The sequence below is a fragment of the Podarcis pityusensis genome (assembly GCF_964106645.2).
Source record: "Podarcis pityusensis genome assembly, chromosome: 15".
In the NCBI taxonomy this organism is placed as follows: domain Eukaryota; kingdom Metazoa; phylum Chordata; class Lepidosauria; order Squamata; family Lacertidae; genus Podarcis; species Podarcis pityusensis.
Window position 1 is genome coordinate 34,125,249 of NC_138040.1, and position 18,940 is coordinate 34,144,188.

The 18,940-nt window shown below is 42.9% G+C and overlaps 1 protein-coding gene across 7 annotated transcripts in view; it reads left to right on the top strand.

Annotated features, from left to right (window-relative positions):
- PKNOX2 (PBX/knotted 1 homeobox 2) overlaps window positions 1–18,940 on the top strand; it is a 434,276-nt gene that overhangs the window by 90,721 nt on the left and 324,615 nt on the right. For all 7 annotated transcript variants that reach the window (XM_080982483.1, XM_080982489.1, XM_080982485.1 and 4 more), the window contains exon 3: window positions 6,135–6,202. The gene's annotated coding sequence lies outside the window, so the exon portion shown is untranslated. The remainder of the gene's footprint in view (window positions 1–6,134; window positions 6,203–18,940) is intronic.

Genomic DNA, 18,940 nt, shown 5'->3' on the forward strand with positions numbered 1-18,940 from the left:
TCAGGAGAAGGGGGTGGCGGCCCCCACCATTCCTCCTCAGTCCACCCCCTGACACAAACGGCTCAGCAACTTTTGTGTTCGGATTTTCACTTTCTGAAATACGGCAACCCTAGGCGCTCTGGCCCCAAATAGCACAGGGAATCAGAATTGAGCAGGAAATTGGATTTTCCTCTCCCCGTCGCTCTATTTGTGGACTTCCCAGAGGTGTTTGGTTGACGGTGGTTGGAAACAGTATGCTGGAGCAGATGGATTGTTTCTCAGACCCAGCAGGACTTTTGTGACGAGAGCCTAAGATGGCTGAGCACATGTGTTGCATGCGAAAGCTCCCAGGTTCAATCCCTAGCATAGCCATAATAATAATAATAATAATTTATTATTTGTACCCTGCCCATCTGGCTGGGTTTCCCCAGCCACTCTGGGCGGCTTCCACAAAGACCAAAAATACACTAAGATGTCACACATTAAAAACTTCCCTGAACAGGGCTGCCTTAAGATGTCTTCTGAATGTCAGGTAGTTGTTTATCTCTTTGACATCTGCTGGGAGGGCGTTCCACAGGGCGGGCGCCACTACCAAGAAGGCCCTCTGCCTGGTTCCCTGTAGCTTTGCTTCTCGCAATGAGGGAACCGCCAGAAGGCCCTCGGCACTGGACCTCAGTGTCTGGGCAGAACAATGGAGGTGGAGACGCTCCTTCAGGTATACTGGGCCAAGGCCGTTTAGGGCTTTAAAGGTCAACACCAACACTTTGAATTGTGCTCAGAAACGTAGAAAAATGACCAGGGAGCAGGTGGCATGACATCTACCAAGCTGCTGCTGCCGCTGCTAATTCTGTAGTATTATGGTTCAAAGGGCAATGTTCTAACAAGGTATAAATAAGGCAGCTTCCTGTGTTCTCTGTGATGGTGCATATAGAAATATCTTGAGCATGCGATGTCCTGTTGCACTCGGGTACGGCTTTTGGGCTTCTCATGGGGATCTGGTCAGCCACTGTGTGACCAGGATGCTGGACCAGATGAGCCACTGGCCTCATCCAGCAGGCTATTTTTATGTTAACAAATGTATACCCCCACAAAGGAGTGGCTTGCAGATGAAAAGCAAACACATGAGTAATGCATGTGCTTCTATCGTTTATCATTATTCTCAACAAACAGGCCAAATGGCCCATGAACGTCAGGTACAGTCTGTGACATGTCTCTGCAAACCTTCTAACTATAGAAAGCAATCACAATGACCATGATGGGTGGTGATCACACAATCTTTCTAAGCTTTGCCATGTTAATTTAATGCTAATTTGATGTTCATGTGACCCTGTAGGAAGTGGAATGATTCCCTCTCCCCCATCACATTCACATTTGGCTAGAAATCTGGAGAGGCAGAATTGCTGCAAAGTTCTCTTACCTCACCAAACATTGGAGCTAAAGTATTGCACCCAGTATAACATGTTAGTTGGGTCACACTTTGGCCCAAGGTGTGCAATTCTCCTTCGGAATTCTCCCTCCTACGAATTTCACAATGCAGTTCTCCAGCAGCAACAAAATTTGCGCAAAAATGTGCCGTGATAGGGGAGAATGCGCATAAAAATAATAAAATAATATAATGCGTTATTTATGGGAAACAGCTTGCAAAAATATGTATTTAAAGCAAAATTGCAAATATGTCGATTGGGGGAAATGTGCACTAAAATGCAAACAAATATTTGTGAAGGTTTCTTGTTTTTTAAAAAGAGAAGATTAGCAAACTGATGTAGAGGTGTGAAACATAAGTTTGGAAAAATGAGAAATCGAGAGAAAGTGAAATGGACAGATTCATCCATCACTAATGATGGAGAGAGAGAGATGCTTGCCCATCAGACTTGCCCATTGTGGAGTTGGGTTTCCAGGCTATATACTAATGGGTTGTTTTTTGCTAAAGGACTAGAGAGCACTGATGAAGACCTCATCCTCTATTCCTGGTGTGTTTTTTTCCTGTGTTGCCTCTAGGCTGGATCTTGTGGGTGTTGCTACAGCTGTGCATGTCGGTAATGAGCCTTACGCTAAATGTTTCCGGTCTGCTATGTTCCCGGGAGGATCTTGTGAGCTTCAGCCGAACGGGGTCTGCTTTATATGAGTGATTTAACGTGGTATAAGCAATCTGCATGCTCGGGGTGTGCATATGTGTGAGGGAGAAGCTGCCATTGGTATCACATTATTTTATTAGAGTTTCAAAGCTGATATTAAGTGGACATGATTTCTTCCCATGGACCATTAATTTTGTTTTATTGCTGGCCTGATGGCTATTACCCCTTCTTGCCAATACATTCCTCCATTAGGCTTGTACAATTAACAAAATATGAGCTGTTTAAAGCGTTGCTATGAACAATGGGTCACTGAGAAGCAGGTCTGGGGAAAAGAGGGGTGGTTTTGTGAGTGCTTTGTGACCATGAGATGCTATGGGGCTGGCAGAGGAGAGTGTGTGCAGATCGATTTGTGTCCCTTTGCAGATAGAAGGCTCCTTTCTGCAAAACATTTTCTATTTTGGATGTGGTTGCTCAAATCCAAAATACAATTTGAGTTATGAGTGGTGCATGTCTGTCCTGTTTTATTTCCTTTCAGAAATGTGCCAGAGCTGGGGCCCAATTTGTTTCCCTTCTTTTGTGTACTTAAGGGCACAGGCAATTGTAGCACAAGATATACATACCCAAATGCAAAATAACAGGACTGTCACATGATTACATCTAGTCAATTAATCATCCGAGTGTTAGTTTATTAATCAGATATATCTGCATACATTTGCATGGGATTAAAATGAGTGGCTCAGATGTCAAAGCATGCATTCATTGCTTTTAGGATGGGGGGGGGGAGAGAGAAATCTGTGACCCTTCAGACTTTGCTGGACTCCTTCAGGCCCAGCCAGCATTGCCAGTGGACAGGGCTGCAAAGGAGTCCAGAAGTATCTGGTGGCCCACATCTGGTGGTCTTCACCCCTGCTTTTAAATAACTTGTGCATGCTTAGAAAGAGGCATGGATGCTTGAGCTGAGATTCCTGCATTGCAGGGAGTTGGAATAGATGTTCTTTGGGGTCCCTTCCAACTCTACAATTCTATGATTCTATGATAGAGAGAAGGGGGGTAGTGCTTCTTTTAAGAATGATACTTATCATCTGGTCCCATCACCTCCTGGCAAATAGAAGGGGAAGAAATGAAGGCAGTGAGAGATTTTACTTTCTTGGGCTCCATGATCACTGCAGATGGTGACAGCAGTCATGAAATTAAAAGACGCCTGCTGCTTGGGAGAAAAGCAATGACAAACCTAGACAGCATCTTAAAAAGCAGAGACATCACCTTGCCAACAAAGGTATGTATAGTTAAAGCTATGGTTTTCCCAGCAGTGATGTATGGAAGTGAGAGCTGGACCATAAAGAATGCTGATTGCCGAAGAATTGATGCTTTTGAATTATGGTGCTGGAGGAGACTCTTGAGAGTCCCATGGACTGCAAGAAGATCAAACCTAACCCTTCTGAAGGAAATCAGCCCTGAGTGCTCACTGGAAGGACAGATCCTGAAGCTGAGGCTCCAATACTTTGGCCACCTCATGAGAAGAGAAGACTCCCTGGAAAAGACCCTGATGTTGGGAAAGATGGAGGGCACAAGGAGAAGGGGACGACAGAGGACGAGATGGTTGGACAGTGTTCTCGAAGCTACCAGCATGAGTTTGACCAAACTGCGGGAGGCAGTGGAAGACAGAAGTGCCTGGCGTGCTCTGGTCCATGGGGTCACGAAGAGTCGGACACGACTAAATGACTAAACAGCAACTTACCATTTGATGTTTTTGTTCTTGGGGATAAATTTATAGCTCTACAAAATAGCCCACATAATTTTGAATTAAAGCCTCGGTTAATGTTTTGCCTACAACTGGATGTGGGTGGCAGCAGGGGCAGCACAACTCTTGCTCAGTCATAATGAATTTAATTTAGTAATGTCAGTTAGCGCAGTTGGTTAGAGCATGGTGCTGATAACGCCAAGGTCGCAGGTTTGATCCCCATATGGGCCACCTGGAAATTCCTGCATTGCAGGGGGTTGGACTAGAGGACCCTTGGTTTCCCTCCCAATTCTATGATTGTACAGTTATATGTCCATTAACTTAAGTGGTACGACTAGTATTGAATACCACCCACGGAAAATAAGAAAATCGAGCAGGGTTAATAATCTCTATCCAGAACAAGTGGATTTAGGCTCAAAATACTATGCTCCCATTGTTCCCCTATTTTCTGGGGACCTTCATGCTTTGTTTTTTATTTCTTTTAGAATAGCAACAGCACTGTCACTGGAATGATGTTGGAGAGATCTTTGTGTCCACTGTAGGCAGTGAAGCAAGTTGGCAGACCAATAGGGTTCAGTTATTTGATGATAGCAAATCTATGTATTAGTATTAAGGAGAAGGAATAATAATGCTTCTCCTACCTTTAAGAAAAGGTCCTGCCTTTCCCCATTCCAGATCTCAAGGCAGGCTGGGAAATGAAGGCGCAGTAATATTCTAGTTTCTATTGGCTCTCCCCAGAGCGGGGAAATCCTCCCTCTCTCCTTTGCGACTTAGTTTTGTTTAGTTCTTGCAAGTCCAGGAAGAGGGGTAAGCTCACTCATTCTTACAGAACTTCATAAAAAGCTTCCTAACCATATTCATTCAGAGCCAAAATAACAGCCTACTGGGATGTGAGGAAATACCTCTACATGAGCCTTGTGAATCTCAATAAAATATATTGTTTGAAAACTTTGCGGAGTTCTATCCAGATTGAGAGAAGTCTCAGGACAAGCATAGCGTAGTCACAGTTTGAGTGTTGGTCTAGGCCTGAGGAGCTCTGGGTTTGAATCCTACCTCAGTCACAAAGCTTACTTTGGATTGCCCAGTCTAAGGAACCACCTCATTTGCCCCCCAGTTTCCTTATGATGGGATCATAGGGGTTGGATCAATGTCTTAGCTTGCCCACTGTTCCCTTGAAACCTACTTTGCCTATGAATCGTATTGATCTGAGCATGGAAGATTTTGGTAGAACCCATACTCCGAGTTCAATTTCTTCATCCAGGGTAGCTTGCCTTGCAATCCTAAGAAATTTGAGCTTTCTGGCTGAGGGAAAGAGTTTCATTGGCCCCAGCCTTAGCATTCTCTGTGCTGTACCATATTTCCTCTTCATTGAAAGGTGGAAACTCTAATGGTGTAAATGGTAGAAACTTTTCCATGCTAAACTCAAGTCATAAAGACCAAAGTCCGCTGTAGCAAATGTAGCCATAAAACAATTTTTTTACTTTCAAAGCTATTGGGAACTGAAACATGAAATGTAAAGAATGAATGCACTTTGTTTTCATAATAACAGCACACATTTTCTTTCTTTTTTTGATACCAGCTGCAGTTTCAAGCTGAAATTCTTCTAAATGGAGAGAAAACTGGCCACGTATCTTACTTTATATTACTAGTGTCTGGGCTGAGATGAGGGCAGCTGCCTGGGGTGGAGTCTGGAGCCAGGAGCTATGGGATCAGGCCATAGTCAGGGCTGGGTTGGCCATTTGCACATTTCCAAAAAAGAGGGAATGCATCGCCAAAAGAGGACAAAAGATACAACAGAATTTGTCTCGTGTCTGCTCAGATACCCTGGTCCCAGACTGCTTGTGGGCCATAGAGAAATAAATGGTTCTGTGGTGGTACTCATCTTAATGGGAAGTCAATAGCAAGGTTATTGTACTGGGTTTCCTTAACTATGTAAATCCATCCAAATGACTCTGGTTCAGAACTTTTCAACCAATTGAAGACCTATTTACACTGCAAGGCCAGTATTTTTAGTGCTTTAAAATATATATATTGCATTGATGTTTCATACTGGTTTTACACTGTATTTTAGATTTCCATATGTTTGTATTATTTTTGTATTATTGGTTCAGAGAGAGAGAGAGAGAGAGAGAGAAAGTTGCCCAGAGTTACTGGATGGAAATGCAATGAGTATTTGGAAAAAATAATCAATTTTCATTGGGACTTGTAACTGAAAATTTAGCAAACTGATGCAGAAATGTGGGGTACCAAGCTGCAGGCTGAAAACATGAGAAACACAGAGAAACCAAAATGGACGGATTTGTCCATCTCTTACACAATATACTTTATTATATTAATAGGTACCTTCTGGAACTGGATCCTGAGCTATCTGCCTTTCCAGCTGATCTGTTCCAAAGTTCGCTGAATGGTAAGTAACTCGATTGGCATTTTATCCTGCATTTGACAGAGGTTACAGGGTCCATTAGGAGGCACCCACAATGTTGTAGTTGGTGTTCTGGAAACTTGCTGAAATAATACACCCCAATTTGAAGAAAAAGGGATAGAGTGTGATGCATTTTAACTAGTCTTCATTGAGTCTGTGTTACAGCCAACAATGTTTTCTGTGTGCAATTAGTTCTTCAGGGGTGACTAGTCTCTTGCCCTCCAGATGTTGTCAGTCTCCAGCTCCCATCATTCCTGACCTGAAGGTGATGGAGCTGTGATTCAGGAACACCTGGAGAGCTACGGGTTAGCCACTCCTGATGTACAACAATGATCTGGAAAGGTTGCTGCACATATTGGTGTATAAGCACATATTGGTTGTTGGTGGACATATTGAAAGGTTGGTGCACATATTGGAGTATAATGTTTGCAGGCACCTTGTCCCTTGTCCTCCTTTGTTTAAATGGAGAGATGGACTATGGCTTTTATGCCCATGTTTTTCCTGGACTCAGTGTTTCCTGAATAAGTGTGTATAGCAGAGTCTGGTGGGGAGAGTCACCCACTTCTCTCTCTTTCTCCCTTTCTCCACACCCAGTAGGCTCTTGGGAGAGGGAAATGGCTGTTGCCAAAGGTCTGGACAGATCACTTGTGGAGGGCTTTTGAAATTAGGCTGAGAGCCCTAGGGCCACGGACTGCCTGCTTGCGCTGCCTGTAATTGATTTTGGTGCTCATTATACTGTTAATGCCAGTTGTCGTCTGTTAGCTTATGGTGAAAGTTCTGTGCATTTGGCAGAGCTTACAGAAGCATTGAGACTTTGCCAGTTCTCTTGGTTGAGCAAAGCCAGTTCTGCCTCTATTCCTGGTCCCCTTGCTTCCTCTTCCCATCAGTGATTGATTTACACAGAAAACTAGCTTAGCCAGGAGAACCGTAGATTTGTTTAGCTGGAAAAGACATGAGAGGCAACCAAGCTGATCAGCTAAAGTATTAAACTGAAGTGAGGACCTGCCATTGCTTGAGTAAACCAATCAATCTGTATAACAAAAGCATGTGCTCTGTGATTTATTTATTTTTTGCAGCATGGGATGGATGGGGAGATCATTGGAGGGAAATGAAGAACATAAAACAAGTATTAGCTGCTTGAGAATAACAGTGGGAAAGGACTATTGCTCTCATCTGGTGCTTTCTGTCTTCCCATTGGCATCTGTTTGGCACTGGATACAGGATGCTAGACTAGATGGGTCTTTGGTCTGATCCAAGAGGATTCTTACATTGTTAAATTATGTGTCACAAATCAACAAGTAAAGGGATTAAGGAAAACCTATGCCTGTACTGTGAACCCAGTCAGGGATGATAATCCTCCCTAGATTTTGTAGAGGCAAGGGAAGGTTGTCTGTTTGGTTGAGATTAAAACCACCCAAAGTTGATAAATGGAGCTGAAGGAATGGAATGGAGAAGAGAAATGAGGAATGAATGAAGAAATAGCAGAATGAGGAATGAATGAAGAGAGAATAATGGGTTGACTGCCAGGAGCTGCCAGGGCTAAAACCGAGAACTTTGGAGCCAATTGGAGCATCTTCCCAGGCAGTGAAGTACTGTCAGTGTCTGGGCTGGCCCTGTCCACCTAAGGTGGCCATTGGGACTTCCTGGACAGGAAGAGCTATAAAGGACTTCCTGTTTGGACTAAGACCTTGCCTGAGCAACAAAAACCTTCATGGCTCTGATGTGTTCCTTGCCTCTGACCCCTTGCTTAGATTCTTGGTTCTGACTCCTTCTGGTCAACTTCAGAGATGGACTAAGCAGATGCCTTCTTCCCCACTTTGTACCTAAAAGAGCTCCTTTCCCATCTCGAACCCTACAATTGGCAGGTGAGGCCTTGCCCAGTTGGCATTGTGCCCTTTTCCGTGGTGGTTCCCTGCTTGTACAATGACTTCCCTAGTGAGGTGCAGCTGTCTCCCCTATTATAGACTTTCAGGAGAAACATTCCTGTTTACGCGGGTATTTGATGGCTGAAAAAGCCTTGTTCCCAGCAACCCAGAGATCCCTGGTAGGGGTAAGCTTTTTAAAACAACGTTTTAACATTTTTGTAGATTCTTTTTAATGTTTTATCACTGCCACGTCTTCTGCCCTGGGCTCCTTTGGGCGAAAGGGCAGGATATAAATTGCACAAATCAATAAATAGTACCTCGATTCCAGGAAAAGCATTGCCTCCATCAGGCTGCTGTTAAAAGTGGCAACTCTGGAGGTGGTGGGGAGGAATTCAAGATGGCGGCAGAGGGAGATGCTTAAGAGGAGAGCTCTGTTGTGAATAATGGAGGCAGTGCCGTTGTTGCTTACAGTCTTTGGGACAACATAGAAGGTGGGAGAGAAGGCTTTATTTTTCCACCTAGAAACTGTTTGCTTTACCTCTACTGTAACTACAGCAACTCTAGAACTGAAGAGCGGTGGCTGGGCTTGCATTTTACATATTGAATGGAACCCACCAGCCAGTTCTTTGACTGCAGGCTTCCGGCACCATTTTAGCAATGCTCTGGCTCCTAACTAATCTACATGTATATGTGATTAATTGTTATCAGTGGATATCATCACTCCCATGTAAAAATAGACTGTGATGACTATTTGAATAAATCATAAGAACAGCTAACTTGATACCACATAGCATCATGCAGTTGGCTGAGCAAGGCGCGTTCTCATCCTTGACCTCGTATGGCTTGCAGAGATCAGTGTTTGCTTATGGAAGCTGGTGATTTAAAGTTGTGGCTGTGCAGACCTTCTTCTCGCACAGGGAGCCTGTTTCACCACCCATTTCCATGCCCCATTCCCACTGTATGATCCAAACTAAGACATATCTCTTCACTTCACTGGATGCAGAGTGAGGTTACACAATGACCAATGTGAGTCTTTTTCCATTATCTGTGACTGTTCAGTTGTTTTATATGAATACTAGAGATCAAGATGAAGATTTACTTTGGCCACAAAATTCAGATTTGGAGCTGGTGGGGCATGGTGGGAGAAGGGTGCAGGCAAGTCAAGGGAGAGAGAAATCCAGGAATATTGAGGGGGGAGATTCTAGAAATTGGGGGTAGGGGTTCAGAAAAAGCAGCGGGAGCCCAGCAGACCCCACAACCTCCCCCCCACTGTCTTACTTGGAATGATTCTGTCTCTTGGCCTATCATTGTTCCAGAGGCATTGCTCTGGGGTGTGTGTGTGTTGATCACATTACATGTATGTTTGAACCAAACCTATGAATGGCATTTTCCCACTGGAATTCCTGTTGCACTAATGTTGTTACCCGAGTTTTATTTGCCTTTTTAAAATGGCAGTTTACGTTTCGACATGGTTAACGCCCATGCTATTTCACGATATGGAGGTAACAGAAATACTTTTATGAATGAATATATAGATAAATAAATCTGCTTGCTCAGCAGAGGACCCTAATAAGAAGCCGGATACTTCTTGAATGATAAACAAGTTGCCTGCATGATGTAGGATTCTGGCCATGATCATAGAAACATAGAGTTGGAAGGGACCCTCGAGAATCACCTAGTCCAATTCCCTTCAGTTAAGGAATATGCAGCTGTCCTGCATGGTGATCGAACCTGCGACCTTGGTGTTATCAGCACCATGCTCTAAACAACTGAGCTATAAAGTAATGGTCTTCAGCATCTGCAAAGCTGTGACGCTTTTCCGGAGCTTTCTGTTTTCATTCCGCATGCAATAGATGTGTGTGATAGAAGAACCAATGTATCTAGAGAGAGAATCCTTTCTTCTTCTTCTTCTTCCTTCTTTCCCGAGAGGTATTGATACCCTTTCTTTCTGTTTGTGTGTATCTTCTTCTTTTCTTTGTTCTTTGTTCTTGATCAGGGTAAACTGAGAGCACATTTCTCTGCAAGCTTTGAAAGCCAGGCCCCCTCATCCCACCCCTTTGCAATAACAGCTCCATAAGCTTGACCAGCTGTTTGCAAACTCCGCCTGTCACGTTCTGCAATTTTACGAACCCATGAATCTGACCCTTTGATCATCTCCATGGAGCACAGATGCCAAAGGTCAGGCAGCCTTAAAGATGGACAAAAGGCTTTGAGGCTGGCCAAGGACTGTGTTAGGGGGTCAGAGTAATGAGAAGAACCTTGCCTTTCTGTTCTTTCTTGTAGTGTGTTTTGGAAATGATCCCTTTGCTTGCGCATCTCTGTGCATTACGAGTGTGGATGGTGAGAAATTTGATTCAGTTCACATTTAAAGGGAGCTTGCCAAATTCACATTTTCTGAAACAATATGTGGACTGTCTTCAGAGATTTGCACTTATTCAAGTTTTGCAATCCAGTTCTCCAGCCAAGCAAAGTGTACAAAATAAACTATGGTGAAATGTGCATACATTAGTGAAAGTAACATAGAAAAATGCATTATAACTGAGGGAATTGCTTTGCAAAAATTTGTATATTAGGCAGAATTGCATAGCAAAGTATGTATACCTGGATAAATTTGCACAAAAATGCTGACAAATTTTCATGTGGACTTACAAAAAAACCCCTGCAAATTTATGTGGAGAACCAAACTTCGGAGTGGAAAAATGAGAAACTGAAAGAAACCAAAATTGACAGATTCACAATTCCTAATTATGCAGAGAAGCCACTAAGCCCTTGTGCCTCTTGCACGCAAACTCCATGAGCTTCAGGCATGTTAGACACACCCTAGGGTAACCAATCCCACTTGGAAACTCTGGAGTTCAATATGAAAATGGATGGTGATTTGAAAATAAGAATGGATAAATCTCTGTAAGGAGCCGGAGTCAGGGACAGGTCAGCAATAAAGCACCCAGTGTCAGTGAAGTTGACTCTTTATTCAAAGAAACAAAAAAGAGCTCAGTCCTAGTAGTCACAGCAACCCTTCCCAGTAGGTCTTGCTTCAGGGAGGCAGTTGCAAGGACTGAAGGTGCTTGCCTTCCCACAGTTGCCTCAGCCTTCTCCTCCCCTGGGTCCTTCCTAAGTAGCTAAGGCTCTGTTGTCTTGTCTCTCTTTGCTCTGCCCTCTTCATTCCTCTCTGTGTTCTGGAAGACCAGGGAGGAGGGACTCCTTGGCTTCTTCAGCAGCTTGCCTCCACTCTGTCTCTTGATCCCACCTCTGCTTCTGCCTCTGCTTCTGCACTGCTCTCTGCCACAGCCTCTTCCTGCTCACTAAACCCTGTTAGCTCTTCAGTTCCCCACACCTCCACCTCCCAATCCCCCCTCTTCTCCCTCTGACCACTCATTGTCGCCCCACCATCAATCCTCTGGCTCTGAGCCTTCTTCTCTTGGGGGTTCTCCAGCTGGTACCTTCTGCCACTCCTCTGAATCCAGCCAGTCCATTACATTCTGTCAATTTCAGTGTTTTTCATTTTTCCAGCTTATGTTCAGTTCTCCACAATTCTTCATCAGATTCATTGGCACTTTAGAGCAATTTCCCCCCCCCCCCCAGATATATACACTTTTTTGGTAAGCAGTTTCTCTAATATGATGCTTTTTCCTGTGCTGTTTTCACTAGTTACACATTTTCATGTACATTTCCCCCTCCAAAAAAACAGTCATTTTCAGACACATTATTTGGTGGGAGAACTGTGTGGCAACAAAAGTGAGAATTTTCAAAGGATAGCTGTGTTTGGTTTGTGTATTGTTTCACGAACTGCAAATTAGGAGCCTGAGGATGAAAATGTGAATCGCACTGAATTATCTCTCGTATCCCTGATTGAAAGCCTCAGGCAAATCCTCAGTAAGAATGTGATCTTTTTGGTTATTCTGCAGATATGAATGGAAAGATGCGGAAGAAAAGGCAACAGCAGAACAAGTGGCTTCACAAGACCTAGGCAGTGGTCCCATTCCCACCCCAGCGCAAATTTCTGTAGCTGACAGCAGTTAGGGGACCATAGGAGTAGCGACAGAATGTCACATTGCAAAATGAAAAGGGCTACCTTGTGCATAATCTGACACTCTCTCCCACCCGTTCCCTCTGGTCCCCACACTGAAATTTAAAGCCACTAAGACAAAAGCCAGCCTAGCTGATGTAGGAAGGCTTGTGACCATGGAATCTGTGAACAGCAGGACAGCCTGAGGGCTGCGAAGTGTGGGGTTGTCTTGATTTCCACCCTGTTTTTGTTTCCTCACACGATTCATCCTTCAGTTGCTACCTCGGCTCTCAAGCTTCCTGCAGAATTTCCCTTTTTGATCTCAAAAGGGCACACATCTGCCTGCAGCAATAAACCTCGGCTGCCTCGTTTTCCCCGTGCCGCCACGGTGAGGAGGATCTGTCAATAGAACCTGTGTGAAAGGCAGATGATGAGTACCAAGCAGAAACGCTTGTGCTTGCCTGGACTTTGGGAGAGAGAGATGGTGGTGCTATTTATTTGCTATTTAAGCATTTCTGCCCCACTTCTGAGCTCCCAACAGCGGCTTGCAAAGATCAGTAATGAGACAGTCCCTGCCCCCAAGCTTAAATTCTAAAGGGCGTGGCACAAAAATGATAGGCGTTAGGAAAGAGGAGGAGAGCAAACTCAGGCACTAGTTCTTTGCCACAAAGTTCTTATCAAAACCAGTTGGAATGGAAAACAGTTCAAGGAGAAGCAGGAGGCAAACATCTCTCCACTTGAGTGATGGAGTGGCCCTGCTTCTCTTTGCTCTTGCTGCTGTTGCCTGGTGGAATGGCTCTTTCCTGATGCCTGATGGAGGGTGGAGCCTAATGCCACCTTAGCTTATTTGGGAGGAAGAATGAGACAAGAAGTTTAACAAACAAACAAATTATGGCACTGGCTTCTCAGTGGTGCTGCTGGTGGCCCTGCGCCCCTTTCCCTTTCTGCCTCCTTCTCTCTATTCCCAAATCATGCATTCCCTATGCTCACTTTGTGACAAAGTAAAGGTACAGTGGTACCTTGGGTTACAGATGCTTCAGGTTAGACTACGCTAACCCAGAAATAGTACCTCAGGTTAAGAACTTTGCTTCAGGATAAGAACAGAAATTGCGCGGCGGCAGCCGCAGCGGGAGGCCCCATTAGCTAAAGTGGTACCTCAGGTTAAGAACAGTTTCAGGTTAAGAATGGACCTCCAGAACGAATTAAGTTCTTAACCCGAGGTACCACTGTACATTTATTTATCTGAGTAGTCTTTTTGCCTTGATATCAACTTGTCTGACCACTTCAGTCTGTGGAACTTGCACTTTTAAAAGTGCTATGTAATGTTTGCTCTGCATTTGCAAGGAGTCAGTATCTTAGTGTGGGCAGCAGCCTGTGTATTGACGTTAGGCCGGTGCCCTCGCTAGATTCCTGCAGAAACTTATTTTAATTTCAGCAAGCCTAGCAAGATGTATGACTCAGTTATCTATATATTTTTTTGTTTTAAAAGTTTTGCTGAGATCTGTGTCTCATTGATGCACAAAGTTTTTCAGCTATGAGGGGGGTTGGCCATGTTTTTTGCCCCAGGTGAAGTCTCCAGAGGGGTGCCATTGAAGCTCCCAGCCTGTGTGTGTGGGTACCAGTGCTGGATTTACATATAAGCTAAACAAGCTATAGCTTAGGGCCCCACTCTCTTGGCCCCCCCAAAAAAAAATTTAAAGAAAAAACCCCTAGATGTACATTTCCAAAATATAAGATAAAAAACAAATAAAATAAAGCCTACATCATTTTAAGTTAGAGCTTAATATCATTTTAAGTTAGAGCTTAATAATTATTTCACTATTAATATACTTTTTCTTAATTGTATTTCGCTATTAATATACTTCTTAATTGTATTTCAGTTCAACAATTACTTTGATAAAATACATATTTTGTTATGTGCAAATGGCTTTAGATACCTATTAGGTCCATAAATTACCATGTAGCATAAATTCAACACAAAAAACAGCGACAATTTGTTGTCGACAGAGGATCACTGGATATCTAAAGGGCCCCATTAAACCTAAATCTGGCCCTGGTATGTACACAAATGCATGTGTGGGAGGTGCCAAACTGGATCTTTGACCAGCCTTGTTTTGCCCCTGCAAAGCTTGGAGATCCTTCTGACTAAGCGATCTATAACTTTTTTCTAAAGAAATAAGTAATTAATAATGAATTTGAAACAGAGGGCCTTGTTCCTCCTTATGGATGGGTAGCATTATTTTTTTAAAGTGATTCCTTATCTTTAGAGTCTGTGCATATTACTTATTCAGATATACATGCAAGTGTTCTTGGGTGTGTTTTTTAAAAAATGCATATCTTAATATCTAAAGTTGAACGAGCTGAACGCCAGGTTTGAATCACAGGGATCATACAGAGATGCTCATTAGGGAGCCAAGACAGGTTGCCATTTGGGGCCAAAGATTGGCTTGTTGCCAAGTCACTTATGGAGCGGCCCAGAGAAACATCAAGCCCAGTCTAGAGCAGGAGTGGGAAACCCTTGGCCTTCCAGATCTTTGCATAGATTAAAAAATAAATAATAAATAAATGAACACAAACAAAAGTGACCTGGAGTAGAAGTAGATTGATCTACCCCACTCCTTGTTGCAACACCCATCGCTTGGAGTGGAATTTGCCAGTCTAGCAAGCTCCCATGCTTACCCATTCACTTTGTCCATTTCAAAAAATTCATGTCCCCATCTGTATCTCCCCCTTGAGCTAGTCATACCTTTTTCTCTCCTTTTCTTCTGCCTGAGTTAATAATCTTTGCTGGGTTTTCTGAGTCAATAGGCCAGTCCAATAAAATACAGGAAACTTGAAAAATCTTTGACATTTAAGGCTTTCTTTCATTTAATGTTACCCTTATAGGTTTTTCCTCCTCCTCTTGGGGGCTCTTGTGCGATGATCTGCTTCCATTTGGATGCTGAAATTTTCAGTGGAATTGGTTTAAAACAAGAAATCTATTTTGATGCATTTTCATATGCTTCAGTGGTAAGCATCTGCTGGATTTAATATAAATTAAAACCCTCTGAAAAGAGGTCCCTGATCTGGTCATGGTTTATTTATTGTCTCTGGTTAAATTGCATTCCACCTATCTACTAAGAAAGGTATTGAGAACCCATGGCCTGCAAATGTCATTGAACTACAGCAGCCACCAACCCCTTCAGACATCTTTTTGAAGCACATAGTCTGTGTAGAGCTGACCATCTGAATATGTACTGTATTGTCTCATTCTGCAGTCTTCAAGTAGGCCTTGATTTCCTCCCTCCATGTGCATAATCCATATTTCCATATTTCCCAACTGGCTCTTTGACTGGGTCACCTGTACCAAGGGTTGAAGGAAGCGTAGGGCTTCTGGCACAAGGAACAATCTCACTGGGATGTTCAATTGCAGCCTCTTCACATCCACAAAAGGCTAGGCTTCCATTTTGCAATAACAGACTGACAGTGGATGGAATGAGGCTAGGCTAAATAGCCCCCTTTCATGTTGAATTCTTGGGTACCATGTTTTCCATACTGGAAGTGATGTTCTCAGATGTCATGAAACAACAGACCCATCTGTTTTTCTTTGAATTTGCTCACATGTTGAGTTCCACAGCAGCTAGCTAGGAGTATTACATACCTATTTTGCTTTTGATTTCATATTAATTGCACGATAAGTAAAACTAGCAATATTACTTTCTCCTATCTGTGATCATTTTAAATTCATATTTCATCCACTTCAGAATTTTTTTTATGAGCTGAAAGAATCTAAAAGGATGAGCATGACATCATTATTCATAAACTTTCCTCTGTGCTACATTTCTGCTGTTCATCCATACTTTGGGAGATGTTTCCTGTATAACCCTTAGTTTGCAATATCTGAAATAAGAAATGGTTGCTCCCAGGATGTGGATCAACATGGAATTAGGGCTGAGCTGAAATAGGAATTGAGCTGAAAACCTTCTATGAGATGAAACCCTTCCTTTCTGGTTATAGTTTGGAGATATAAAAGCAAAGCTGGGGAACATTGCCCTCACTCTGAGTTGGCTTTGTGACACCATAGCATAGCCTTCATCAATTGGCTACATTTATTTATTTCTCACGTATAGATGCTGCTTAAGGCTAAGGCAGTAATTGGCTTACAAAACAACAATATGTATACAGGTGAAACTCGGAAAATTAGAACATCATGGAAAAGTTCATTTATTTCAGTAGTTCAACTTAAAAGGTGAAATTAATATATGAGATAGACTCATGACATGCAAAGCAAGATATGTCAAGCCTTTATTTGTTATAATTGTGATGATCATGGCATACAGCTGGTGAAAACCCCAATTTAATAATCTCAGAAATTAGAATATTAAATGAAATCAGCAAAACAAAGACTGCAAATAGAGCAATATTGGACCTCTGAGAAGTAGAAGCATGCATATGTACTCAGTACTTGGTTTGGGCCCCTTTTGCATCAATTACTGCTTCAATGCGGCGTGGCATAGATGCAATCAGCCTGTGGCACTGCTGAAGCACAGTGGACCAACACCAGCTGATGACATGGCTCAATATATAGCAAACATGGAAACTTAAAAACTACAATATAACACAAACTGCAATGCGATGCAGTGTGGAAGAACCAAATTTAAAGACATTGCAGCACCTTTTCAAAACATATGAAGAGTCTGAGATCCTTTCTTGCCAAAGCACATCCTGACTCGTAATATACAACACTCATTCCATAAATGCACATCATATACAAATTCTGTTTTACATCTATGCAAATAATACAGTACCTGCTACTCATCTAGTATCCTTCACCTCGTTCTGCTCCCAAACACCCAACATATCCATCTACACAAAAACACCCCATCAACCCAATCACTCAAAAATCTCCCTCTTAATCACCTAACTGCTATCGCCTGCCAAGCACATGGTGCTGTGATGTCATCATGCAGGCTGTTTGATTCCTGATTAGCTGGATCCTGTAGCCGGCAATAAGTACCTTCTTTGAAGCAGAAGAAAATTGCACAGAGCGACTGCTGGGAGAGTTAAGAAAAAGGAGAGAAGCAAGGTGAAAGGGCTAAGGCCTGGAGGTTCTTTCAGCAAACATTTTGGAACCTCCAAAATGGCCCTTTCAGCCCTGAGCGGTCCTTGATTAAAATTTGGCACAGCCCTACATGGAACACTTTCCTCAAGTTAAATTCAACGAGGGTTATAAGAATTTCTCATTCAGCCTATTTTTCTCCCCAGGTGTGTACATAAGAAACCGGACAACCCTCCCACAAATCTTTAATGTTAATAGATACAGTATATGTATATCTGGTTGGCCAATATGAGAAAAGAATACTGGACCAAATGAACCTTTGACCTGATCCGACAGGACTCTTCCAATGTTTCTATGAAGTGAGACACAGCTTAAAAGAATAAAATTCTAATTTCGGATGTAATCTTCAAACCTGCATTCTGTCCAGTCTCATTTCTGTGTCGAGGTTATAAAATAAACACAGTTGTCTGTGGCAATTTAACATATACTTCAATCCTAAACGTAGACTGTTGATACAGACCATTAGTATCCTTGACTGATCTGCTGGCCTGAGGCTTTTTCTCTCTCCTCAGTGCATTAAGTATTGTAGCTGACACCGATTTAACTTATACTGCTTTGTGAAGAGAGGCCATTCTGTTTCACTCTTTTTGCCCTGAGGCATTTGTGTAGCTTAGGGAAAAACGAGTTAGTTGCCACCTTTTCCTTAACAAAATAATAATAATAATAATAAATAGCAGGATACAGGGATTGAAAACAAAGAAACTGCAGAATGAATAAAGTATTTATGACAGTAAGAGCTGTTTGACAATGGGACGGTCTCCCTCAGGAAGTTGTGGATTCTCCTTCCTTGGAAGTTTTTAAAGCTGGGGTTGGATAGCCATCTGTCATGGAAGTTTTTAAAGCTGGGGTTGGATAGCCATCTGTCATGGATGCTTTAGCTGAGATTCCTTCATTGCAGGGGGCGTTGAACTAGATGACACTTGGGGTCCCTTCCAACTCTACAGTTCTTTGATTCCTTGAAATACTTGCTCAGACCAGTAGTTCTCAGTTGAGAATTAAGGTCTACTTACTCCGTCAGTTACTCTGGAATAACAATCCTGAATGGTCTCTTGTGTGTTCAAGGTTGAGTCAGAGGCAAAGGGGTTTTGAGAGATATGCAATCCATAACAAGATTAGAGGTTCTTGACTCAATTCTATTTTTTGTCACTAGGTTACACATCATGTAAACTACCCAGGATGTCCAACCTGTCACTCTCCAGATGTTGTTGGACTCCAACTCCTATCAACCCTGGCCAACAGTGAGGGGTATTGGGAGATGTAGTCAAGCCACATCTGGAGAGTCACAGTTTAGCCACCCTGATGTAAACAATAGGCAGAATTGCTTGTGGTGCGAGGGAGATCATGTCGGAATACCAGTTCCTTTGTCTTGCAGTGGTTCCTCACCACCACCATCAATGAGACATCCCTAATGCAGATTGGACTCCCAATGGAATCACATCATTAAATGGTCTTTCGAACTTAAAGACGATAGTGTGATCTTAATGTGGTTTTATGGCACAGCGAAGGACAAATAATGGAGCTGTATCTTGGCCATTTATGCATCTCCGGTCCAGCATGCTTAGATACAGTTCATAAACCAAAGAGAACAGTTCTCCCTCGAGTTTGGCAGGAAAGTTCCAGGAACTGTGTGAATTTGTGTGTGTGCAGGCATGTGTGCGTGCAATTGCTAGCTAGAGTTCCAACAGAGTCCTCTTTACAGGAGGTCTGTGGGGGCTTAATTGGGATGGATTTTGTTTTAATTACTTGGTGTGTGA